Raw genomic sequence first — 8,698 nt, 5'->3', positions numbered from 1 at the left:
TACACCTTAGCCAAATACATTTAATCCGTTTTTCACAATTCCTGACATTTTATCCTAGTAAAAATTCCCTGTCTTTTGTCAGTTAGGATCACCACTTTATTTTAAGAATGTGAAATGTCAGAATAATAGTAGAGAGAATGATTTATTTCAGCTTTTGTTTCTTTCATCACATTCCCAGTGGGTCAGACGTTTAGATACACTCAAATAGTATTTGATAGCATTGCCTTTAAATTGTTTAACTTGTATCAACTGTTTCGGGTAGCCTTACACAAGTTTCCCACAATAAATTGGGTGAATTTTGGCCCATTCCTCCTGACAGAGCTGGTGTAACTGAGTCAGGTTTGTAGGCCTCCTTGCTCACACACACTTTTTCAGTTCTGCCCACAAATTCTCTATAGGATTGAGGTCAGGGCTTTGTGATGGCCACTCCAATACCTTGACTTTGTTGTCCTTAACCCCTTTTGCCACAACTTTGGAAGTATGCTTGGGGTTAATGTCCATTTGGAAGACCCATTTGCGACAAAGCTTTAACTTCCTGACTGATGTCTTGAGATGTTGCTTCAATATAGCCACATCATTTTTCTGCCTAACGATGCCATCATATTTTGTGAATTTCACCAGTCCCTCCTGCAGCAAAGCACCCCCACAACATGATGCTGCCATCCCAATGCTTCACGGTTGGGATGGTGTTTTTCGGCTTGCAAGCCTCCTCCTTTTTCCTCCAACCATAATGATGGTCATTATGGCCAAACAGTTCTATTGTTGTTTCGTCAGACCAGAGGAAATTTCTCCAAAAAATGTGCAGTTGCAAACCGTAGTCTGGCTTTTTTATGGTGGTTTTGGAGCAGTGGCTTCTTCCTTGCTGAGCGGCCTTTCAGGTTATGTCAACATAGGACTCGTTTTACTGTGGATATAGATACTTTTGTACCTGTTTCCTCCAGCATCTTCACAAGGTTCTTTACTGTTGTTCTGGGATTGATTTGCACTTTTCGCACCAAGGTACGTTCATCTGTAGGAGTCGGAACGCTGTCTTCCTGAGCGGTATGACGGCTGCGTGGTCCCATGGTGTTTATACTTGTGTACTATTGTTTGTACAGATGAACGTGGTACCTTCAGGCATTTGGAAATTGCTCCCAAGGATGAACCAGACTTATGGACGTCTACAATTGTTTTTCTGAGGACTTGGCTGACTTCTTTTGATTTTCCCATGATGTCAAGCAAAGAGGCACAGAGTTTGAAGGTAGGCCTTGAAATACATCGACAGGTACACCTCCAATTGACTCAAATGATGTCAATAAAGGTAAATAAAGGTATAATAAATTAGCCTATCAGAAGCTTCTAAAGCCATGAAATCATTTTCTGGAATGTTCCAAGCTGTTTAAAGGCACAGTCAACTTAGTGTATGTAAACTTCTGACCCACTGGAATTGTGAATTATAAGTGAAATAATCTGTCTGTAAACAATTTTTGGAAAAATGACTTGCACAAAGTAGATGTCCTAACTAAAAAACTATAGTTTGTTAACAAGAAATTTGTGGAGTGGTTGAAAAACGAGTTTTAATGACTCCAACCTTAGTGTATGTAAACTTCCGACTTCAACTGTACATGTGGGATTTAATGACACTAAATTGGCCAGGTCTGAACAGTTTAAAAGTGACTTCATGGAACGAATTGCAAAATTGAAATACCTAAACAAGCGTCTCATTATTTTGAGTCCCATACTCACGATGAGACGTGGATATGGTAGATTCAGTAGGTTGCTATCACTTCAGGTCTGGCTAAATAGTTATTGTAACTCTGTCAATGTTGTCTTTACTTTTTGGAAAGAGAAAATATTCTACAATGAAGACGGAATTCACCCAAACTATCTCGGGGTTTATATCTCGGGGCGGCATTAAATCCCTGAGCTGACAAGGTAAAAATCTGTCGTTTTGCCCATGACCCACTGTTCCCCGGTAGGCCGTCATTGTAAATTAGAATTTGTTCTTAACTGACTTGCCTAATTAAATAAAGGTTAAATAATTTTAAGGCTGCTCTGAGAGACTGACTGGTATATAACCTGCACTCTACCCAGGTTATCCCAACCACCATCACACATCAAACTGTTTCTGATGTTAAATACTCTAGTCAAGTCAAGGAAATCTACATTATCCCTGTCTTAATTTCAATAGGTTTTAAACAGCCACCAAAGCATCGGGGCAAGCTTTGATAACTTAATTGCTATCCTATGAAATCTCCAGACTTAATGTTTATAATGACCTGGTTAGGGTAAATATGGACATTCCTGCTGTTTTTAATTCATTTAAAGGGCTGGGTTTGTTTAATTTAAATGTGATAAGTATGATGTCAAAATGGACTTTATCGATATCTGGATGCATGACACGAACACAGACATTCTTGTTTTAAATGAGACTTGGTTAAATGATTCAATCATGGATAAGGACATTGATATTGTTAATTACGACATTTTCAGATGTGATAGGCAGAGAAAAGCTGTAGGGGTAGCGATTTATGTGAAATCCACTTTTGTAGCATTGTGTGCTCTTTATATCACCATACCCCAGAAATGTGAAATCCTGGTTTTACATGTGACCATGAGCCAAAACGTGCATGTATTTGTTGCTGTAGGGTATAGGCCTCCTGCTGCTTTACTTGATGCGATTAGTATCATAGCTGAGCATTTAAAACCTTTTCTATCATCTGAACTGGTGGTCTTAGGTGTCAGCCAGTCCAAGTTAAAGTCACCTATCTCAGACAACTTTAAGAACATTTATCTTGATCTTAATCTAACCCAGCTAATCACAAAACCCACTTGGTTAAATGTGAAAAAATATAGATAGATCCTCATTATTAGCTTTAATTCTCACAAATACATGTGAGAATTAGTACATATCTTTTGGTGTATTTGTAAGTGACCTTAGTGATAATTGTCCTATTATTAGAGATAACAGACAGCATAATTCTGATCCACGTATTATTAGGAAGAGACATTTTAAAAACTTTTCTCCCCAAGCGTTTATGCATGACTTGTATTTTTCTGAACTTTTCTCCATCAAAGGTATACCTGACCCTGAATTACCTCTTGAGCATTTCTCAACTATTATTATATCACTGGCAGATAATCACACTCCTTTTAAACGCTATATATAGTCCTCTTGCTCAGTTGTGCACCGGGGCCTCCCACTCCTCTTTCTATTCTGGTTAGAGACCGTTTGTGCTGTTTTGTGAAGGGAGTAGTACACAGTGTTGCACAATATCTTCAGTTTCTTGGCAATTTCTCGCATGGAATAGCCTTCATTTCTCAGAACAAGAATAGACTGACGAGTTTCAGAAGAAAGTTAATTGTTTCTGGCCATTTTGACCCTGTAATCAAACCCACAAATGCTGATGCTCCAGATACTCAACTAGTGTCACGTCCTCACCAGTAAAAGGGATTATTTGTCATTATAGTATGGTCAGGGCTTGGCAGGAGGTGTTTGTTTTGTGTGTTTTAGATTTTTGTTCTATGTTTTCTATATCTATGGTTAAATCTAGTTTTCTATTTCTATGTTGGTTTTTGGGCATGACCTCCAATTAGAGGCAGCTGGTTGTCATTGTCTCTAATTTGAGGCCATATTTAGTTGATGTTCTTTCACTTGTGTTTTGTGGGTGGTTATTTTCTGTATAGCCTGGATGCCTTATGGAACTGTTCTTCGTCGTTTGTTTATTTTGTTTAAGTGTTTTCATCGAATAGATTAAGTATGAGCACTTTACCCGCTGCGCCTTGGTCTGTCCCTTACGACGTCTATGACAACTAGTCTAAAGAAGGCCAGTTGTATTGCTTCTTAAATCAGCACAACACTTTTCAGCTGTGCTAACATAATTACAAAATGGTTTTCTAATGATCAATTAGCCTTTTAAAATGTTTATTTTATTTATTTTTATTTCACATCTATTTAACCAGGTAGGCCAGTTGAGAACACATTTTCATTTACAACTGCAACCTGGCCAAGATAAAGCAAAGCAGTGCGACAAAAACAACACAGACAATTACTTGACAATTATATCGAGTGGTATCCAATTGGTATCATGGCGCCGGAGAAGATGGCTGACGTTTTACGTGCTCCTAACCAACTGTGTTTTTGTTCGTTTTTTTGCATTGTTTGTAACTTATTTTTTAACTTATTCTAAACATAATGTTGCTGCTACCGTCTCTTATGACTGAAAATATCTTCTGGACATCAGAACAGCGATTACTCACCAAGAACTGGCAGAAGCTTTTTTTTCCTTTAAAGAGTGTGATAGAAAAATTACATATTTACCTGATTTGTTTGATATTAATAGTTAGAAATTGATACTTAACAAATAGGAGGATATTTCTGTCCTGTTAGTGTCTGTGAAATTCGCTCAGGCTATTTCGTTCGGATTTCAGAGCACTGGTTTGAATGTACCAGAGCGCAGAATAGCTGATGAATTCACAAATGTTCAATGCCGGTTGAATATGGCCGGTATAAGTAAACGTTAGGGAAATAACGTAATTTCAATTATTGTCAGCCGCATAGTTAGTCACCAACGTTTTGAATAAACATGAAAAAAGCCTAACCAGCTCTGCTAGGTGAATAGAATGGAGAGTGAAGATGTATTCTCTTGTGTCTGGAAGTAGCGTTAGCTAGCCAACTTTAGCTAGTTAGCTTGGGTGCTTGACTGCCTTGTGGCAAGTAAAGTATTATGCATTATGAATCAGAGAGCTTGGCTCAACCCTGCTCCTTATTAGATTTTGGGGTTGAATAATCCTTGTGAGAATCAAGGACAGTGGATATTAGGTAACATATTCAAATTGGCAGTATATATGGGCAAGAGCACAAACAATTTTACGAATAGTCAAACTTTGTATCACGCCAGTGAGCGTGTAGATTTGGTGATTCTGTGTTGATACAATATGTAGTGAATTTGTTATGGCGTAAAACCTGTGAACAGACGTTATGTTTGTTTTGACTATCATTTCATACTTTTGGCATGTTTGTTCTTAGATATAGCAGCCAGTGTTTGTTTTAAGATGCAAACTGAACGTTTTAAAAGCTTGCTTGGTTCAAATTGAAAGGCTCAATTATTCAACATAAATAGCAAGGCGATTTCGAGGTTAAAACATTGTGTGGCCTAAATGGTCTTTTGGAATAACCTAGTGCGAATGGAGTCATATTTGAAACATTGAATCATGAACTGAATGTATGCTTGTAAACAATTGCAAGTGTTTGTTTTCTTACCTGTAGCCTACTCAGAAGACAGTTGCCTAAATCTAATGTATTCTAAAATTATAATCTGTTTCCATTACATGGAACAGTGTCCAGTAATTAAAGCAGATTTAAATAAGTATTGACTGTTAAGCTGATAAAACAGTACCAACTTTTTGAAGGTTCTACATTTGTTAAACAACAGTTTTATATTTTTACTAAATTAATGCAACAGGTTAAACTGATAAGATTACTGGAAAGGGGCTCTGGGATTGTTTATTTTAGACGGGGTCGGTTCCACTTAATGGAACACGGTATTATCTGATGTGTCTTGAGTAGGATTCTTGCAACCAGTACTGATGGAAGTCCAATAGAGTATGTATGTTAATTAAGGGTGACGTAGGAGAACACGCTCAAACAACTTTTTAATAGATGCCTGGGATCAAATATCACTGATTCCTTACGCTGAGAAATTGACTACATTTGCGACAGAAAAAAGTATTACATTTAGAGGGGTAACAGGAACAATCTAAGGCGAAACAGCTATTACATATGTTGTTGGACATTGGTCTAATAACGATACCAGGATAATTTTACAAAGAGAGACCAGTCATATAATACAATATGGGAGTGAATTGTTAGACTCGGTGGTGAGATACATGTTGTCGTGTCTAAGGGTAAAGCATGTTAAATTAAGCGCACATAAACGTTGGGGTACATTAAAACAAACGATTAATGATTTGAGGGAGTACAATGTACTTGTTTTTACCATGTTTTGTTTGTTGTTAAAACCTTTGGGTTGCTGATTATGATATTAGTATAGTAAATGCTAAAGAAATGGACACTTTCTCTTCCAGGAGAATGGGGGTGGTCATTTTCTCTCTCTTTGAAACGTTTCCTGAGGCTATGGTCTTGGAAGAGCGGTAAGTGAAATTCGGCAGTTTTATAGCTATAAAGGTATCCGGATTCGGTGGTAAAGAGGAGTTAACAAATTAAATAAGGCCTGGCCATTTGTTTGTTTTTGCCATATGGTTTGCCACACACACCAGCATGCACACACAACTTACTGGTTATGAATATGGGTTAGTGCTGAGGTATCTTAAAGGGGCACACACACATTGAATTTTATATTTTCTAAGTTTTAATTGAACATGTGAATTATTCTTATAAAAACATGTATTGAAGAAACTTACTGTGAACCTGGAAATTGAAATGTATGAAATGTTTTTATATAGAAATTAGTCATAGACTGTTCTCTCTGCTACCGCACGGCAAGCGGTACCGGAGGGCCAAGTCTAGCTCCAAGAGGCTTCTAAACAGCTTCTATCCCGAAGCCATAAGACTCCTGAACACCTAATCAAATGGCTACCCAGACTATTTGCATTCCCTCCCCCCTTCTTTTACACCGCTGCTACTCTCTGTTGTTATCATCTATGCATAGTCACTTTAATAACTCTACCTACATCTACATAATACCTCAACTAACCAGTGCCCCTGCACATTGACTCTGTACCCGTACCCCCTGTATATAGTCTCGCTATTGTTATTTTACTTTTGCTCTTTAATTACTTGTTCCTTTTATTTCTTATTTTTATTTTTTAAAACTGCATTGTTGGTTAAGGGTTGTTAGTAAGCATTTCACTGTAAGGTGTTGGATTTGACGCATGTGACTACTAAAATGTGATTTGATTTGAGTAATATCCCTTGAATTTGGAAAGCGGCCCATGTGCTTCCTGTACACAAAGGTGAGGACCCGAGTGATCTAAATAATGATTGCCCCATTTCCAAACTCTCTTGCCTAGCAAAAATCCTGGAATCTTATTCAGAAACTCTACAATTGGCTGCTCTACAATTGGCTGCTGGTTTGAGAATAATTTAAAAGACAGAACACAGTGTGTACTTACTGACAGCTTTAAATCAGGATTTATAGACGTAACAAAAAGTGTCCCACAGGGTTTGATTCTTGGTCCATCTTTTACAAATATATTTTATTTTATTATTTTCCACTAACCCTACCACCCCTCCCCTAATTGGAGTAAACTAATGAACAACAACACTTAGGCTTCTACCTACGATATAATTGTATGTATTTATTTCCCCTTTTTCTCCCCAATAGTTACTGTCTTGTCTCATCACTGCAACTCCCATACGGACTCGGGAAAGGCAAAGGTCGAGAGCCATGCGTCCTCCAAAACACAACCCAACCAAGCCGCACTGCTTCTTGACACAGCGCACATCCAACCCAGAAGCCAGCTGCACCAGAGGAAACACATACACCTAGCAACCTGGTCAGCATGCACTGCACCCAGCCCACCACGGGAGTCACTAGTGCACGATGAGACAAGGATATCCCTGCCAGCCAAACCCTCCCTAACAACGCTGGGCCAATGGCGCGTCGCCCCATGAGCCTCCCGGTCACGGCCGGCTGCGGCAGAGCCTGCGCTTGAACCCAGAGTCTCTGGTGGCACAGCTAACACCGGGAGGCCTGTACTATATACATTTTACAGAGACAATCTATTTTACAATAGTTATCTTTTGTTTGTTTTTACTCCTATCCTTCCTCTACCCTCAACCCCTCTCATCTATTTTTGAAGACCATCAGATTTGATTTATTTTTGCCCTATATTTTTAACTGTGCTGTTTCACAAAAGTTCTGACCCTATATACATTTTACAGACTTTCAATTAGTTATCTTGTTGTTATTAGTCCCACCCTTCAGCTCCATTCAACCCCTCCCATCTATCACTTAACACCATCCATATTGGATTTCTACTTGCCATATATTTTTCAACTGTGCTGTGATATTTTACAAATGTTCTGAACCTTTCTATTCTCATAGTTTCTACAGATTGTAAATTAAAGATAAACATTTTTGGTAAAAGTATTATTATAATATTTATCGATTGACTATGACTTTTCCAATCAGCCAGTAGTGCTATCTGCAGAGTTAGCGCCAGGTAAAAACTGCATAGTTAGTTAAGGGCTTGTAAACATTTCACAGTAAGGTCTGTTGTATCGGCAAATGTGACAAATAACATTTGATTTGTTTCCCCTGGAAGGAAGCCAATGAATTGATGTCACAGATAGTTCTGCTTATTGTTGTTTCTGGCACTCATATCACCTTAGGGCCCTTTAACCCATGTCTTTCTGGCATGCTTATTATTCCCCCAATTAAGGTGGCAGTCCACGGATCCCTGTCCACCCACAAACACTGGACTAGCAGGGGAACTAGTGTTTTCATCCATACCTGGCAAATAGATTGTGTTATATTGAGTGTGCCCAGTGCCCTTTCAATCATACCATGAGACTATCTGCCTTGACAGAATCTCCAGCCTACCGAAAGTGCAGTCTGGTTGAGGGAAGCTGCAAACTCCTGTCGTGGAGTGTAGAACTGAGGGTGAAATGTAAAAAAGGTGAATTATTTATGAAGGTAAAATATGTTTGTAGTGACACTGGTTGACTTGCAACAGTTAATCTATGTTTACAAAG

General features: G+C 38.5%; 1 long non-coding RNA gene across 1 annotated transcript; it reads left to right on the top strand.

The window, feature by feature from the left end:
- Nucleotides 1-4,145: 4,145 nt before the first annotated feature.
- Nucleotides 4,146-8,093, top strand: LOC106561466 (uncharacterized). The gene is made up of 2 exons (XR_014379129.1): nt 4,146-6,132; nt 7,326-8,093. It is a non-coding gene; the product is annotated as an uncharacterized LOC106561466 (long non-coding RNA).
- The last annotated feature ends 605 nt before the right edge of the window (nt 8,094-8,698 follow it).

The sequence above is a fragment of the Salmo salar genome, chromosome 10 (assembly GCF_965601325.2).
Source record: "Salmo salar chromosome 10, fSalSal1, whole genome shotgun sequence".
Lineage (NCBI taxonomy): Eukaryota > Metazoa > Chordata > Actinopteri > Salmoniformes > Salmonidae > Salmo > Salmo salar.
Note: the sequence above shows the minus strand (reverse complement) of the source record. Positions and strands in the feature narration are given on the sequence as shown.